This window comes from Agelaius phoeniceus, chromosome 6 (genome assembly GCF_051311805.1).
Source record: "Agelaius phoeniceus isolate bAgePho1 chromosome 6, bAgePho1.hap1, whole genome shotgun sequence".
NCBI classification, from domain to species: domain Eukaryota; kingdom Metazoa; phylum Chordata; class Aves; order Passeriformes; family Icteridae; genus Agelaius; species Agelaius phoeniceus.
In genome coordinates, this window is record NC_135270.1 from 35,910,527 (window position 1) to 35,929,582 (window position 19,056).

The 19,056-nt window shown below is 35.8% G+C and overlaps 1 long non-coding RNA gene across 4 annotated transcripts in view; it reads right to left on the reverse strand.

Moving 5' to 3' along the window:
- LOC143694367 (uncharacterized) overlaps positions 1–19,056 on the reverse strand; it is a 144,660-nt gene that overhangs the window by 37,408 nt on the left and 88,196 nt on the right. For all 4 annotated transcript variants that reach the window (XR_013182824.1, XR_013182823.1, XR_013182822.1 and 1 more), the window contains one exon: positions 3,612–3,682. This is a non-coding gene — a long non-coding RNA (uncharacterized LOC143694367). The remainder of the gene's footprint in view (positions 1–3,611; positions 3,683–19,056) is intronic.

The following is a 19,056-nucleotide window of genomic DNA, read 5'->3' on the forward strand; positions in this document are numbered from 1 at the left end:
TATGCAAATTGTTGATGTTTTTATCTTTGAATCATGACTAATTTTATGGACTCTGGAATCCCATTATTGTCGAAGTTGCTTTTGATATGAGACTCTCAGTAATTTGACTTGCCAAGAGTTTTATTATCATTAGTTATATCCTAGCTTTTTGCTTTCATCTTTTCTCCCTTTGTCAGCTTTTTACATACTGTGACTTGTAGTATCATCTAACAAAAGTATACAGACACACTTCTGGCTCTGCTAATTTTAACACTGTTTAAGTGCCACAGCCCAATTCATTGGCTTGCCCTTCAGTGAATGACTTGTTTGGCTTTCTGGGTGCTACAATTTCCCCTGACAACTGCTGATGCAGTGATCCTGTGTTTTTAGTGGAGAAGATATTTATATTAAAGATTAAGAGATTTAAGTATAAGGAAAGCAGAGGTTGGAGTCTTACTTTATTTAAGGATCATCATACTCCATAATTATTCAGAGTAGCTGCTGTGGAAGTTTATTCACAGTTATTTAACTATGAAGTCATTTTAAGACATTTAAGACATTGAAAATGTAGAGTATTATTAGATCACTTTTGTTTCTTACTGAGTGCAAGTGTCATAGGAAAAATAGTAGTAATAGTTCTAGATGGCTCGGCTTTTTGTATGCATTCTGATTAAGTTTTCTGCATCTACACTGCTGGGTAGGTAGTTGTTCCTAAGGCAGGTCAAAACACTGACTGCTTTCTGACCTGAATCTGTCAACTTGGCCGTTACCCTAAGGCTGTAGATATACCTTGGCCAACAAATCAAAACTCAACAAGATGATAGTGTTCCTCTTTAGAATCCTCTATAGAAGACCGCATATCTTATTTCCCTAACTAGATGGGAATGGTTTCCTGGTGCTTAACACTAAGCCATTGAGCTACTGTCCTAAGAAAAAGATGAACTCATCTTTTCTATGCTTCCTTCTCCTGAAGTATGCAACCCTGTTCTAAAAGGGAACCACTGATAAAACTAAAAGTAAAGTAAAGAGCCTAAACACAACAGAACAGACCTCAAAAGAGTCAGATGAAGGAAACTGGTGGACATCTTTTGAATGGGGATATATAAATACCTGTCTCAAGCTTACCTTTCAGGATTATTGTTCTGTTTAATTAGGTTTTGGTCTCATTCATTCTTTGGTGTATATTTTGAAATGTATTAGATTCATCAGATTGCTTTCTCCTTAGCTGAACATGAAAGCAATTTACAGGTCTCAAGAAACTTCATATGATAACTTTTTTAATTTTCCAGCTGCACATATAAAAACTGAATTGATGAAAGTGCATTCCAGCATAAATAGTATTCTAGGTTCATTCTTTAATTACTTTTTAATGGAGAACTTCACCAATTTGATCTGAAATCACCTTGCCATAATGGCTTCATCTTCTTAAGCAGCCTACATGATGTTTCAATTTAATCTTCCTATATTGTGAGAAAAGTTAAGATTCAACTGAGGAAAGAGGAGAAGAGCTTATCAGTGTTAGAGTGGTCCCTAATAACAGATAACAGGCTCTGGAAGTTTAAGACTAAGGGAAACTCAGAGATTAGAGGATGCCTAGATCACATATGATGAGATAAATAGTTCATCTGAGTTCTGCACAAGGGAGCATGTTTAGGGATTGATACTAATTTCAGGGCGAGACTGTAAATAACTCTTGAAAAAGAGAGATGAAATATCTTCTCTCTCACACACAATTTTGGAAAAAACCGATTAAACTAGAAGCCTCTGAAAATCATGATTTTTTTCCTTTTGATCTGAAATGGCAGCACAGATTAATAAGAAGGAAGACTAAAGTACCTGTCCCTTGCTGACACTTGCCTGCCACACTGACTCTGTGACTCCTCATGTGCAATTTCCCTAACTGATCTCCATTGAAGCCTTGAACTCTCATCTGTGCACATCTTAAGGTCTAAATAGCAACTGATTATCCACCCAACCTGAAGGAGAACAGGATTGTTTTCACACCCTTTCTAGACGAAATTCAAGGGAAATGGAAACTTTTAAATCTTTTTGGCTTCTCATAAAATCCTTTTTCAGTTCAGTAGTCTTTGAATAAGGGAAACAGTTAAGGTTTATTGACAGGACTTTCTTTCCTTGAAATACATTAGAGACTGCTAAATCCATAAGAATGTTAGAAGTGACTCCTCCTTTCCACTAGATAATATTGGAATATTTCCCTGATTTAGTGTTAATACTAAATACCAAAGTATCATGGGTTGTTTTTATTTCAAACTGCAGAAGAACACTTTGAAGTTATATAGAAACACAGACTCAGGTCCAGGAATCATCAAATCAAGCTTCCTCCTTGGCTGATAATTTGACCATTTCTAGGGACTTCTAAGGTGTTTAGACCTCACAGTATGTTTTAAAATATTCTGACATTTTATGTAAACAAGGTTCTTAAATTTTGCCTTAGAACAATGTGAAAGTCTCTGAGATTAAATAAAATTTAATTACTTGGAGTGCACTTCTTTTTTTTTTTTTAAAGTAACTTGCCTTCCAAAATTAAAAAAAAAAATCTTAGGTATTATATCTGCATTTTTATTAAAGCCCTACACTAAATCATAAATATAATTTATTTAAGAGTAACAATTTATCAAGAATCAGTAATTAAATACTTCTGTCCTAGTATATATTGTTGAATCGCAGAATCACTGAATACACTGAGTTGGATAGGACCTGCAAGGACCATCAAGTCCAACTCCCAGCTCTGCACAGGCCACCCCAAGAGATTTTTCCAAACATTTCTTGAACTCTGTCAGGCTGTTGCTGTGACCACTTCCCTGGGGAGCCTGCTCCAGTGAGGAACTTTTTTGTAATATCTGACCTAAAGCTCCCCTGGAACAGCTTTAGGCCATTCCCTTGGGTCCTCTCACTGGTCACCACAGAGAAGAGATCAGCATCTGTCTCTAGAGGATAATCCAGATTTTGTGTATGAGTCATATCATTATTTCATGTCCAGCATGCAAGAGCATATCTAGTATGTGATAAAGTATTTATTTCAGTATTTTGCCATACTTGCCTATCATATTACAGAGCAATAATCAGGGCTGCAATTTCCCAGTGCCTCTAAGAGAAATCATGTCATTGACCTCAACCCAAAGTCTCTCTTGTATGAGGGAGGGAGTCCCATATGTTTAAGTACAGTGTGAACAAAGTTTTTTATTTATTTGTTATTTTGTGGTTTTAGGCAGATGTGTGTGAGTGTTTGTGGCTTGGGTTTGTTTTTTGGGTTTTTTTAAAGGGTCCATTTCAAAAAATATTTTCTACTTTTGAAGATTTAATGAGAAGGTGTTTCAGAGACATAACTAGGGTTTGGGTAGTGGTGACATTAGTCTTGCATCTTGTAGTTAATTTATGGACAGGGAGTACTAGCTTGAAGGCTCCAGAAATAGATCAATATTATGCTAAAAATGAAACCTTCAGTAATGAACACCAAACTGAAAACCCAGTCCCAGAGATGGAAACCAGGACCAAATTGTATACCGATTTAGGAACTTAAAAGCACATTGATGCAGGATGTCTTTACAAAAAATAGAAACTTAGTCTGTTACAGAAGGGCTAATAATTTTCTGTACTTTTTTATTACTTACAGTAGATGATAACTTTCCACACATGCAGCTATGGCAGCAGCTTTGAAGTCACAGTACAGCAACAGGGTTTCCTAGGATCAAACAGCATAGTGAATGATGCAGTGGTGGTGGGAGTTCAAGTTATCACAGTGGTGGCTCAAGTAATACTGACAGGAGTGACAGCTGTACTGGGAAGCTCTTCAGAATCATTCCACCCCCACCCTCCACAAAAAATCATGTCAGGATGCTCGAGCCAAGCTACTTACAACTGCTTGCTTTTTAACTGTAGTTTGCAGAGCTTGTGAAACAGACCACCCTGTGTCCCCTCACATCTGTCAGTGCCAGCTGCAAAGCAGTGGTTTTTGCATATATGGAGTTTAGGGCTCAGGATACATTAAGGTGGTCTGCAAGTCCCTTGGCAATTGGAATTTTTCTGACCCGCTAAATCATGACTCTTCTTCATGTAAACACTTGTTTGGAGAGAAAGTTTCTTGAACATAATCTAGTTCTCATCATTAACTTCAAAGCACACTGAACAAACTGTTTCCCTGCTGCTTGGTGGAATGCAGAACTAAAACTACAGTGCAAACAAACTCACTGACAGACGGTGTCAGTTCAGCTCAGCCTTTACTAGATATGTGGGTATGAGTCAGTGCAAGGAAACATCCTACCATTCCCACCTCCCCTCTTTCTAGGCAGGGTGAAGATTCCAAGTCTAATTCATTCTTTCACAATAACATTTTAATGTATTGGAGTTTGGTTTTCCCTTTTGTCCTTACCATCTTTTACAGTCTGAAGCATATAGTATAACATTTCTCTAAAAACACACAGATTTTGTGGTTAACTTTTCAGTAGATCAGAAAGAGTTGCACTGTAAATATCATGCAGGAATGCCTTTCAGATGATTCTCTCTTTAGATCAGTGTTGTGGAACTAGATTCTTTAAATATTGAGGAAATTCAGAGCTTGACACTATGGACAGTATATCAAATTCAGATATCTAACAGAAGATATCAAACACAATCCCATTTCCTAAGGTGAATCAAAATAATTTTCAATTATACCAGCGGAATTTACAGGTTTTTGAAAACACCTAGCTTATACGTAGTAAGAACAAATTTATGTTCTGGAAAGATAATAAGATAATGATAAACCAGTCTTATCATTCCAATTAACAATCAGCTCTAGCATTCTCTGCCACTGTGCACTACTTCACATGACAAGATTAAGAGTACTGGGGAACTTACATTCATGAGCTCCTCACTACTGAAGGCAGTCTGGCAGGTCTAGCTACATGTTTTGTTTTGGCACAAGCCAGCTTTGAGTTTCTCTTTTACTATTACTTTCCTCCCCTATTTTTGTTTTTACAAAATCTGTTAGCCCTTTTTTCAAGTCATTTGCTGGTATGATAGCTTTAGTGAGCTATCAAAAGCTGCTTCTATCTGCTATGGCAGATGCCTAGAGCTATGGTGTGAAATCAAAGGAAATAAACTCTGTTGACATGATTTGTAGATTATACTCTGTACATCATAGTAAGTTTCAAAGGTTGTCTTTGCAAAGCTCCAAAAGAAATTTCTTTTATTCAGTAGTTATCTAAAACTCCTTATATTAGGGAAAAAACCCCAAGAGTAGCTGAAATTAGGTGCAAATGATTATGAAATTCAAAGTGGATTCTCAGATGGTGTAACATGTTGTAACTTCCTCGTGTAGTTATGGCAGTTTATGCTAGATAAGAATCTATTCCCTAATGATTACACCAAGGCACATAATATTAAGACCAAAAGAAGGTATTCACTTCTGCTACTGAAAGTAGTCATACTTCATTACTTTTATATGGGATTGATGTTGTCAGCTTTGTAATTTTAATTGAAAATAAGTTTGATCCATATTTTCTTAAGAAGTATTATGAATGATTTCTTCAATTTAGGTATATGAGTTTGATGTATTGTCTATTTTACCACGCACTGAATCCCTTTGCTACTTAAAAATCTCAGATTCCCTGTGCTTACTGACTGTTCTAAAGAGGGAAATTAATGAAACAAACACACTAATCTTCATTAAGAGATAAGCTGGTGCGATCAGTGACATACTAACTAGAAAATATTTTATTTCCTTGGACAAGAAAATAAAAAGCTGTTGAGTTTTTTATTTAATTTGTTCCAGAAATAAGGAAATGTAGGAAAAGAGAATTTTTGAGGAGGAAGTCTCACAGTCTGTCCTGCAATGAGAAGAGCTTGTGAATTGCGGAAAGAAGAATTCAGATAAATCAGATCATGAATTTCTGAATAAAATCTAGTTAGAAGACAGTACCTTTCATATAATCATAAAATTCTATTTCATTTGACCTAGAAATAGGATGCTGTAAAGAAATCCTTGAGTAGGCAGTTTCAGATTCAACTGCACTTCTATGAGACTAACTCAAACTGCAATAAAAATATCTTATTTTAAATCAGAAAATGAAATGGAAGGTCTCATATTTTCACAAACAGGTTTCTATTTTAAAAGGAAATAAAATATAATTTCTGATTGTTTATCCCAAATAGATTTTCCCATCAAATGGTATCAAATACTTATTTTCTTGCCTTAGTCTTTTTGTTCTTTGTTGTGCTTCTTATTTCCTGGATTTTGACATATCCAGATCAAGACACAGGTCACTTCTAAACCTGTAAACATGCTGAATTGTTTATGACTTCATGAGAAGCTTTGCCTAGAGACAGGGGAAGAATCTAGGATGCCTGTGTCACAGGAGGGCATTCCTACAAAAATAATTATCCTTCTTTTCTGGTGAGGTGGTAGCACAGATAGCTCAAAGCTTTTAAGTATGGTAAGCAAAATTGAATTTTATCACCCTAAGGATAATGACAAAATTAATTCAGTCTTGTAGAAGAGCCAGAAGTATTCCTTCAGGTACCATTTCTCTTCCTGGCTCAAAACACTGAAAGTGAACACATTCCTGATTCTGATAATAGATAGCTACAGCCTGGTTTCCTGAGCACCCTCACTAGTCAGCTCTCTCTGACTCCCATCAATGTTGTGTATGTGACCTTCAGAAAAAAACCCCCAGAATTATTGGGAAAAAAGTATGATGATGAAAAACAATTCTTGTCTCTTCCTTTGCCACACACAGTCATGCAGTGTTACAAACATCCATTTTAGGGGGACTGCAGTCACCTTCCATCCCTTACAGCCATCTGGGCTAAAATGGTGTCTTTGGGCTCCATGATGAAGAGCCACAAACAGAGACTGTGGAGCACTACTCACACATTTCTGAAAGTAGGTGCTTCACTTTTATTTGATTAATAGCTTCCTATCTAGAATAACATTCCCTGAGTTATGGCACTTGACTACAGCAAGTATAAATACAAAAAATCTTGAATTCCTTTCATTTTTCATGAGGTAAACTGTATGAATACAGTTACAAAGCTGTGAAACCACTCAGCCACACGTAAGAAAATTGCACACAAATGCAGAGTTTGGATTTTTTTTTCCTAGAAGTTCACAAACACAATATAAATATTTTGTTCTTATAATTAATTAAAAAAATGAATATTCCCTGAAAAGCCAGGGCATATCTCCATAGTTGATGTGGCAGTTGTGTTGTTGAGACTCTTGATTATCCTTTGAGGGGAAGAAAATGGGAGGAGATTAAAAGCTATTTTATTCTGCTAGTGCTTTTTTGTGCTGTAAATTTCTACTGCATTTTTTGCCAGAAATTGATTTTGTCATGGGAAAATATGCCTCTCTTGATCACTGATTCAAATAACTTGATGTACTTCACTAAGTTGGTGCTCAGAAAAAGTAGGAATCACTTTTAAAAATACTTTATTAGCTTTTCCATGCAGCTCAATAAAAAAACATGGGTGTCAGTATCAGTGCTCTAGCACAGCAACCACACTCATATGAGGCAAAAGTGGTACAGCTATGATTCGCTAAACACTTAAAAGTTACTTCAAACCTAGTGTGGAATATTACTTTTTCTGAGTGATAATGTCCACTGCACTAAATAACTAAGTTTGATGAATTATCTCATTTAGAAATGACAATTCTGTTTTGTAATCCATTTCCCCTTATTTTACTGCTTCTCTTTATAAGTCACCTTGGCTAATGTCGTCCAAAGACTGCTTGCCCTTTGAACTCAGTTTTGGGATTTGGTAACATTTGAACAATTGAAGACTCAGACAGGGCATGATTTTTAGCATGATGCATTGTACTGCAGTACAAACTGAAGTTGATCAGGTCAGAACACCTGCAAAATACATTCCAGAACACAGGAGAAAGTATCTAGACTTAGTCTTTATCCTGCTGTTTCCTATCACCTGACCAAAGATGTGTCTGATACATTCGTACCACTTGTTTGCAAGTGTGAGGGACAGAAGCAATCCTATTGGTTGGACCAGAGAGAGTTGCACCAAAGTTATAAGAAATCTGTGACTTCAAAAGTCATATTACAAATGTTTAGAGGTTTTTCTCTGAAGTTTTGACATAAATCTGTTTCTTATTGAGTTCAGACGATTTTGCGTGCCAACAGCATTCAGTGATATACTCTGCCATTTGTGTGATTAGATTAGATTGTTAAGAGACCTATTTGTTTTAAAATAACCTATCCTACCTATGATTTACTCTGGACTTGGCCTACCCATCTTCTGTTTGAGTCCACCTTTTTTCAGGCAACTTTTTCACTCTTGCTGTGAGCTTTCATTTTATAATGACTACAAATTTATTTCAATTGAAATACCTCTGAAGTATCTACACAAAATTTTAAAAATGTTTTTATAACATTCAAGACTTTTTATTTCCTATTTTAAAACTTTTCAATGTTTGGGAGAAAAAAATATCCATGTCTGGGCTTTTGAGTTCAGCATGTCTTTCATCCCAAAACTCAGACCATCAGTAAAAAAAATAACAGAACCTTCGACTACAAGACAAAATAGAACATCAAATAGAATGATGCTCTCATGTAACAGAGTTTTGTCATGTTTTTTCACGTGTTCACAAACCACTGTGGGATAAAGACAGATTAAAGCCATAACACTGGACTTTATTCAAATATGGTTGAGAATAATGTGACATTTTAGCTAACTAGTCTTGTTTTCAGGGGGTAACAAACATAGTAATGTTCCCTACTGTCAGTCAGGCTTCTAATATCTTTTGCTTCTTTATGGCATATGACAGGAAACTGAGCACCATTTGTGTGTCTTCTGAGCAGCTTAAATTAATGTTAGCATGAAAAGATACAGGGACAAAACAAATACCAGTTCTTTTTCTTAGCTCAGGTACTTTGCTAGAAGCTATGTTAGCTTCACTCCTTCACAAGCCCCATCTGGGAACACTGTAGCAGGAGATGCTTTCCTACACTCAGGTGGTAGGTTTAGATTTTGCACTTTTATTTATTTAATATGAACTAAACTGCTCTCGGTGAAAAATTAATTGGACTTAGGAGGAAGAAAATGAGTTTACTATTTAAATTGATTGCATTCTTTTCAAAATAATTTTGATGGAATTCTCCTCATTGTCAGAACAGCAAGGTTTGTGAAGCTATGTCTGTTTTAGAACAACGTCTCTAAGCTTTGTTATGGACTCAGTCAAAACACAAATCCAAAAAAAACCCAAGAAAAAACACTGGTGTGTTCCAGCTTAAATTATATCTTTTGGTTCTGAAAGCATTATTCCAAAAATTGTTGTTCTTTCCAGCACGGAGAAAAATCTTTTAGGAACCTTGCTGTTTCATTTTAGAGCAGGATTTGAGTTCCTTTGGTCAACCTCTAAACTGCTCTTTGGGCTTGTGAAACTACTGGATAATCTCAGATGTGCAAAGTTCTTCAGGGTCTCCCACCATGTACCTGTGGCCAATGAAATTTTGACAGTGGAGTTTCACAGGACATTATGAAAGAAATCACCCAGAAGCTAAGCACACAAAGTGAAGATGAAAGCTTGAATGTGTCATTTTACTGTAGGTCTTTCAGCCTCAAGTGCATTTGCTTAATAGTTCTGCTGGTGTTTCAAGTTTGAAGGAATAAAGTGCTTAGCAATTGTGAAACTGAAGAGTCAGTGAAGTCTGAACTTATTTCATTCCCTTTTGAGATTAATTTCATAAGCCTATCTTTTGCTGTGGTGAGCTACATCAGCCTGTGGCTCTCATTAATTTCGGGATTATTTTGTTAAAAGTATTGCACAACAATAAAGAGACATAAGATGTGGGCAGCTGAACAATACATTGAAAATTTGGCCTCGGAATTCCCAGGAGTTTTCAAAAACTATTAGGCCTAGTAGATAATAAAAACAATAAAGAGGAATAATATCTGTGAGGGCTTAAGTAAAAGAGAGATACAGTTAAGCTCTCAGCTGCCTCTCTGATCACACAAGCAAAATGCAGGAAGCCCAGCTCTTGATAAAGTGGAAGGTATGATTACTTGGTAATAAGCCATATTTGACACCCTCTTCTCCAATTTCCTTGTATTTCTTTTTTTTTCTTTTTTTTTTTTTTTTTGAGGCCAGTGTAGGAGCTATACTGCTTAAATTGTGTACTGTGTGCCTGCCATTGCCTGAAAATTTATGTAGCTGTTGCTATGGCTGCAGCTTCATCCACTGCATATTCTCAGTTCTCTAAAGCTAAAATGCCCAGTGGAGTACAAATTTCCACTGCAATGGTGCAAAAGAAACAGCATAAAATATTCTGGTCTTTGATCCAACTTACAGTTCCATGTGTAGAATGTCGTATGTATTTTGAAAAACTGAGAATTGTCAGTCACCAAAAAGCCATTTCCTTTTCTGCTAATGCTAGGGTAATTTGCTACTGTCTCCTTTCTCTTTGGTGATTGCAGAGGGCAATATGGGTTTATAGAGCCTGAACTGTTTCAGCAATCTTGGTATGGGTTTGTTTCATTTGCATTTGCTTTATAGAGCCCTCGGTTTTTCACAGTTTAAGCACAATTGTTGAAAGTTTTCTTTCAGTACTGCTAAGAGGTAAGTGCCAGGATTTAGCATGTATAACATTGTCTGAGGCATTTGTTCAGCTGTCTGTTGAATCCCCTGAAACTAATGCTCAGTCTCTATTAAAGTCTCAGTCCCTGGAAAGCAGAGCCCATTCTCTCCTATAATTAATCTTGCAGGTACTGCCTTGACATTATTGGTTCACCAGCAGAGCAGAACTGCCCCAGCCATCAATAATAATTCAGTGCATTAGGACAAGACCTGTGTACACAGCCCACAGATGTAGCCGAGCCGTGTGCAGGCTCCAGCACGCCTTGCTGACAGGGAAAAGAAGGAAAAAAATCTCTGCAGTCAAAAGTGTTTTGGTTGCTGGATAATTTTGCAATACAAAGGTCATGGTGTTACTCATGCTTTGGCTTTATGTTTTTTCTTCAAATGTTGGTACAGTTTGGCACAATGCTTGTGATTGTCTGTTTACTGAATCTTTATACTAAAGCTGTTACAAATTGGCTTTCACAGATGGTGGGAGCTTCTCAGATCAGGAGAGGCAGGGAATTTATTACTCAATATTTCTGTATTACTGACTGGGACGTGAGAAGCATAAGCAATCTGTTCTACTGCAGGGTTTGAGTTCTCCCTCCTCCTTCTCCCACCCCAAAAATTATGGCTAGCTGGAGAAGGATTTTTTTTCCTCATTTTGTGTAGATAGCAGCTGTGCAATTTCAAGCAGAATGTTTGCTTTGATCTTCCTTTCTTTAATTGAAATCCACAATTATGAGATTTGTTTCTTTTATGTTTGCTAGTTTATTGGTTTAATCTACAAAATGTGCTGTCTTGCTGTCTTACACAGTTAAAGGCAACAACACAGTTGGGATTTAAATGGCAAACTTGGAGGGGGGTTGCAGTCTCTCAGGTATTGGGGGATAAAACTTCTTTCATCTGAATTCAGATCATTATACATATAGGGTAGCAACAAGAACCCAAACAATATGTCAACTAATTGTAAAGAATATCCCTAGGTAGCCACTTAATGCAAACGAACCACATGAAAGGAAATTTAATATGGAGGCAAAAAATCCTGCTCTGATAGCTTATTTGGAGATTTCCTTTATTTAGGAGCCTTTGTTTTCACTATAGAATACTTTCCTGAACTCTCCAGTACCAAATCCTACCTACCTGAGTTTAGCAGAACAACAGTCAGCGTATTTACAGTTTGAGGGAGGCATTGCCAAACTGTCAGATTCAGAAGATCTGGCAAAGCATCTACAAACCAAATGAACTGAGAGAACACTGCAAACAAATTCACAAAGGAATTGAAATACCTTGTTAGGTATAATTGGGGTGAAAGAACATTAATACTTGGTCCACCTATGGATTTTTAATTGTTTTTTAGGTAGAAAATATCAGAAAACTCTTACAAAAAATGTGAGGAAGATAAAATTCCTTTCCCCTGGTGTATTTGCCAAGAACCGTTTCCCAACAATAGCTTTGGCCAGAAACACAATCAGTACATAAATTTTGAAAAATACTTTGTACATTTTTGAAATAATTTCCTTCTCTTGTGAGACAGAGTCAGAATGAGATGGTTCTAGCTCTGTGATTACCATATAGCACGGACTGCGTATCAAACTACCCATCAGTATTCCACACTGTTTCTCCAATTAAGGAAAAAAAACCCAAAAACCTTCTGTGAAATCAAGCTCAATTGCATCTCTTTTGTTAGATTGCTAAAAACAGTTGAGAATTTGTTCTCAAACATATGAAGAAACCAAAATAAAGTCATTAATGAAATTGTATTACAAATTACGGATCCATTCTAGAGTGTTCCTAGTTTATATCATCTAATAAGCTTTCATTTAAAAGAAACTTTTTGCTCATATATAGAGATATTTTTTGGTGATATTCTCAAATGGGAAATCTTATATAATTAATGTTGAGCAGAACTACATCAAACATGAATCTGACTGATACCCTGTCCTAAGGCTTAGTATAGTCCTCATTTAATTCAATAAAAAAGGACTCAAAGCAACTGGAAATACAGAAATCTGAGATGTCAGGAGGCTAAATCATGTGAACATAGCCACACTACTGGCTTGCAGTTCTAATGCATGGGATCACCAAGATAAGTTCTTTTTCAGTTATAAGTCCATAATGCCTTACAAGAATCACTAATAATAATGAAGACATGTCTCCTCTTGCTAAGATGAATAAATAAATAAATGATCCCGTGTAGGTTTGTTAGCAGTGGTGATGATGGTTTGGAGAGTGAGTGCAATGAATTTTTTAATGCAGCTTGGAGCCCCACACCACAGTACTGCCATTGCTAAGAGCAGCCTGCAAGCTTTGCATTGAGTTTGCAAGGCCTGAGTTCTGAGGTGTACTATTTCTGAGCTCATGTTTACCTGCCTCTTGCTTTCAATGTGCTTTCAATGGGTCTGCTTTATCTGCAACAAGCATTTTTATTCTGTTCTTCTTTTTCTTAACTTGCCACAGTACAACCACAGTTTCATAACACAGAGTAGTAACTAGTAGCTCGAGAAATAAAAGGCTTGTGAGTTTAATGGCTATGGAGCTCTTGTAGTTCTGTGCACACAGGGCAAACTGTAACATTTGTGACACTGAGAAGAATAAGATGATAGGACTCCTAAGGACTAAAGAAGGATCAGGACTGACACAATGTCTGCCCTCTCAGGTCTGACCGCAAAGAATTCTTGTCACAGGTCTCTGCCTCTGATGTCTTGCAGAGCTCTGTGTTACAGACATTTTCTGCCACACTGGGCACATGATGGACACAAAAAGTATTGGGAAGAAATACCATTTCTGTATCAGCCTTATATTTTACCATACGTTTCTCATTGTTAGAGTCATTTTTCATTAGAAACATAGTTATACCATCTTGAGACCTTTCTGGAAAATCATAGCTATCCACTATAAATTCATGAATACTACAAGCATAAGAAATAGAATACATATTTTGAGTATAAAATACTGTGTCATTTCAATATTTGTAATAACAAGTAAAAAAATTTCTCAATATTAAACTTTAACTATCACAGTAACTCAGCCTGGTGGGTTTGAGGGTATCAAATCAGAAGTCCGACCTCAGTGTCAGAAAAGAAACTAACATTACATGACTTAATTGCTTGATAGGAATCACACAACTTGGCATACAAATCTGTAAGGCTAAGCAATAGCAATTTAGATTTGCTGGACTAAAGGCTTGGTCTAGCTACTAAAAAATGAAAGTCAATTAAGCAGTCAGATATCCCAAGATTCTTAGAATTCTGTGTTAGACGTAATATAAATGTATTAAATTTTGGCAGTTATTCATAGAATTATGGAATCATAGAATAATATCATTTTGAAAAGACCTCTCAGATCCCCTAGTCCAACTGTTAACCCGGGACTGCCATACCCCCCACTAAACAATGTTGCCAACTGCTCTGTCTACAGGTGTTTTAAAGACCTTTTATCACCTCCAGGTGACCTTTTATCACCTCCAGGGATAGTGATTCAACCTCTTCTCTGGGCAGTCTGTTCCAATGCTTGGTAGTTCTTTTGATGAAGATTTTTGTTCTAATATCTAATCCAAGTTTCATCTGTCACATCCTAAGGCCATTTCCTTTCTTCCTATCTCTTTCTGCTTTGGAGAAGAGTCTGATCCCTACTCTACCAGTGGCTTTGAAAAGAAACAAGAAATTCTAATGAAGGCTTAGAATTGAGGATTTACCTTCTTAACTTGAGGTGAGTTCAGCTTCACTTGGAGATTGTTGGTATCATTTTGTCATCGCACAATTTTATCAGCCTAACCCTTGCACAGTTGGCATTGTGTCACTGTTACAAATTTCAACAGCTGTAAATCTCATTAGACTAGATTAAAAATACAGAGAACTCATTTTCCTAAAATTCATGATAGAGAAAACTAAATAGGAACATTTACTCCAGCACTTTTTCTGCTCTATTCGTTTGGATGAAGGAGTTAATATTCTACTCACATATCTTACTATGTTAATAATAATGGTAAAGTTATAGACTTGAAGAAAATGGTGGGGAAAAAAAAAGATTAATTGTGTTACCCTACACAGTTTTGTGTGTGACCATGGAGAAATTTAACACATAGAGCAATGCAAAAGATACCTGGATCTAGAGGACATTAATATGTGCTAGAATCTCTCTTTTTTGGTATCAAAACCACACATAGTTTCACAGTGAGTATATAATTAAAAATCCTCAGAGCAGACTTCCATGAATATTGCAGGAGAAAATAATTTACACCAATCTTAACCAAACTGAAAGAAAAAAACATTGTATTCATTTCTTTTTCTTCCCTTCTCGATAGTTTTCTTGTCCCATTCTCCACAATAAAATGGGATACAGTGAAGAAAATTCTGTGGAATAAAAATGTACATTTCAACTTCTGCAAAGAAAATACTCAAACAGGTCAATCTTGGATTAATCCAAATTGTACTGTCTCAGAAGTTTTTATTCCTCCTATGACCTCCTTCAAGTAAATGGTCTCAGGCTTAGCCTGCCAATATTGCAGTTTGGATATGTCAGTGATGCAAAGAGAAGTGCAACTGAAATCTCTGCATGTTTTGCCACTAAATTAAACTCAGCTTCTACAGCTGTAAATATAGACAGGCCTTATAAATTGAGAATTAAAAAAGTCTGATTTTTTTTAATAATTTCTATAGCCTGCCAGCAGTAGTTAGGATCTCAGGCATGCTTGTAAGGTTTCTCCTGAAGCTTATGAGTCTGTAGTTTCACTGAACTAACTTATCTTTATTAAATGCTATCTCAGCTGCTTAAATGGATCTACCTGCAATGATACTCTATCTCTGCATTATAGTGTAATACTTGACATGCAGGTTCATGGTCAAGAAGGTATTGAAAATTAAGCTATGATGGAAGGAATATTAAGTGAAAATAAAGAATACAAAAGAAGGGAAGTAAATTGGTAATATACATTGGATACAGCTATCTGGGGAAACAGAAACTGAAGCAAGCTTGTAAGTGAACTATAAGAAATTATTGACTCTGTTATTGAAGAGAACAGAAAGTAAAAAGCAAAACAAGGACATTAATAAATTTGAAAAAAGTAAGCAGACTTTATCTTTTCTAATTCTCCTTGTCATCTATAGAAAAAGAGGCAGTGGAATTCATCAGTAAGCAGAAATACAGCTTTTAAAGATATCATTCAAATGAGTAAAAAAAATATTAGGCACTCTAGAGGGAAAATTGTAAAAGGAAGCAAAGTACTTTAGCGATTTTTTACCACTTTTCCATCAAAGCAAGTTTTATTTTTCTTCCCAATTTTAGGTACAAAATTTAATTTTTCTATGTGTAAGATTTTGCCACATCTTTTTCCTTCCTTCCTTCCTTCCTTCCTTCCTTCCTTCCTTCCTTCCTTCCTTCCTTCCTTCCTTCCTTCCTTCCTTCCTTCCTTCCTTCCTTCCTTCCTTCCTTCCTTCCTTCCTTCCTTCCTTCCTTCCTTCCTTCCTTCCTTCCTTCCTTCCTTCCTTCCTTCCTTCCTTCCTTCCTTCCTTCCTTCCTTCCTCCCTCCCTCCCTTCCTCCCTTCCTCCCTTCCTCCCTTCCTCTCATTTCTTTATTTTATTTGCTAAGTAAAACAGGACAAGAGTGCTAGGAAAATAATTAAAGAAAAATTACAAGGGAGTAAACAAAAAGTATGAAACAGAAAGGTGCTAGAATTTATTTTTATGACAATGCAGATATTTTGCCAGCTCTCTTCTGAGTACAGAAGGATTATATCATTATCAATCTTTGTGCTTGCCACTTTTTGATGATGATCTAGAAATGCACTGGCAAGAGTAAAACAGGATATATCTCGACAGTGTTTCTCTTTTTTCTGATTTGCATGTCTCTCTGGTAGGTGCATCAGATACATGCAGCTCAGTGTAAATGCATTATCTGTCATTTGGTGTGTTTTAGTGGTAGGTCACTTGATTGGGAAGAGAGTGAAGCACCTCTAGTCTATACATATTGATAGTCTATACATATTGATAGTCTATACATATAATACACATATGTATTATATATTATACAATATAATATATTGTATTTCCCAGAAACATTTTCTCAAAATTTTATCTGACAAAATATTTACATTCTTGTAAACTGATTTGCTCTCTCAGTCTTAATGATCTGATGCAGATTGTAAACTTCTTGGGATGTTCTTTCAAACTCTTCTATATATTGCACTGTGCTATGATTTTATGTTGGTATTCGGGGGGAATGAAGTTGCAACTGTGTAACTCCACCATACATAATCTGATGAGAGAGTGCTTGCTGCATTCTTTTCTGAGATGAATTACAGTGGTTCAGGTTAGCTGTCTCTTCAGTACACTAAACTGCAGTAAAAAATACTCTTTTTGAGTATGTCTATATTTATTAGACTCCTACAGTTATGTCATCCTGAAAATGATGCTCAAAATGTTGCATTCTAAATCAGTGAGAAAATGAATAGCTGATACAAAGAAGCACTCACTATATTATCACCCTCTGGGGCAGCATTTCCTGAAATGCTGCAATGCAGTTTTATGATATGAAGAAGGTAATGTATGCAAGTACTGAAGGTATACGTATCAAGTTCTAGATCAATTGTAAATTAAATTCACTCTAGTGGGTAAAGAAAGGAAATGTTTTGATTGTAAAATGTAACAATGTCTGTGCATTTTAATTTATATCATTAAAGATAAGACTTCAGGCCTAATTCTCAGACAAATTTTGACCAGAGTAAAGAGTTCTTATGTAAGCTATGCCAGGGAAGAAATAAGTAAAGTACAACCCTTTTAATCCCACAAAGGATCTTGAAATTTGTGAAAGTCACTTAACATAAGGGCAAATTTTATAATTAATATGAGAGAAATATTAAATTATCCATGGTGGTTTGAACATTAATTATCCTTCAAAACCAGATTGATAAAACTCCTAGCACTACTGTGGATATTTCAGAAATCTGGGACCAAAACAGATAAAAAGCATATGTAAGACAGTGACAAACAGATCTGGAAAACCACTGTTAGGATTATATAAATTAATCTACTTTTACACTAAGAGGAATTATCACATTCTTGAAATTATCTGTTACATTGTCAGACTTAGAAAAAAGCAATTTAACCAAAAGTTGGACTGATTCTTCTGACTATATCACCTGGTCTACTAAAAATTCAGCCTAATTTACAGATGCCACATCCCTTCTAAACATATTTGTAGATCAGAGCACCTCTTTCATTACCAGCTTGCTTACAGTGTTTAAATAGTGAAGAATATCTCATTTTGGTAGCCGGAAAAATATAAAATTCAAAAATAGCCCCTTAGGATCAAAGGAGCAGCATGTCCAATAGTGACTATGCTGGCATCATTTAGAGTTTGTTTATGGACAGCTGAATAGTGCATTTAGATAGGCAGGAATCAGAAAGGTCAGAGAAGCTTCCTGTATGGAATTCCTTTGCAATGATATTTCTGTAAATATTTAGGAATTGTAAAGAACGGAGGGAGAGGTACTTTGTGAGAGAGGGAAACAGCTATAATATAGGCTGTCAGTCCATGCAGTAAAACAGTACTTTTAAAATCAAAGATGAATATTGAGAATAAAAATGGCTCATTCTTGATGATTATTTTCCTTTGTTTAAACATAATTTAAAACTGACTTCACTGAGATGAGTATATTTATTTGTTATTCACTGATATGGGGAGCATCTTAATCTCTCTCAAATGTAGCACTGCAGTATTGTTTGAACATTCCTTATATGTTGGTGACTTTCAGCTCATCCTTCCTTTGATCCCATGGGTAGGGCTAAGAAATGTAAGATATGCCTTTGTATTTGAAAACTGGAATATTCAGATGTAAGAAAACAAAACCAAGGTGGTAAAACATAAGCAGCCTAACTATTGTCTGAAACCATCAAAATGTTCTTTGCATCCAGATTTTTTATAAATACATAGTTCAAATCTTAGGGACTAGAAAGGGGAATAATTTGGCTTAGAAGTAGACAAAAAAGATGTTATTTGCCACCAAACAAAAGAATATTTTCAGATGGAGAGAAAAGAGATATCTCTTGTAGAAATAATCAGTTTGGTATATATTTTTTAATATAAAATATGCATTTTCTGTGTATTTAAAAAAAATTGCAAAGTGTAGAATGTGCATAGTTTATGCAGGAAAAGGCAAAGAGCATGAAGGACAACATGTTAAGATGACTCCTGAATTTGCTTAAGATATCCAGGACCTCTGAGTTCAGTAAAAGATGGGAGAATCCATATCAAACCAACAAAGACGCTTTTTTTTGACCATCTTCAGCAATCATACTGACCATTTCTGTTACAAAGGAATTTTTGTTTTCATAGTGAAAACAAAACCTCATTCTACTGTACAGTTAGAGCAAAATATAACAGGTTCTTTTCATTGAGTATGTAAACAGAAAATATGAACAGGCTATTTAACTTCATTATCTCCTTACTGGTTGATGAAGAAGAGCAATCTCCATTAAAAAGGAACCCCAAAAGCAGAAAATTC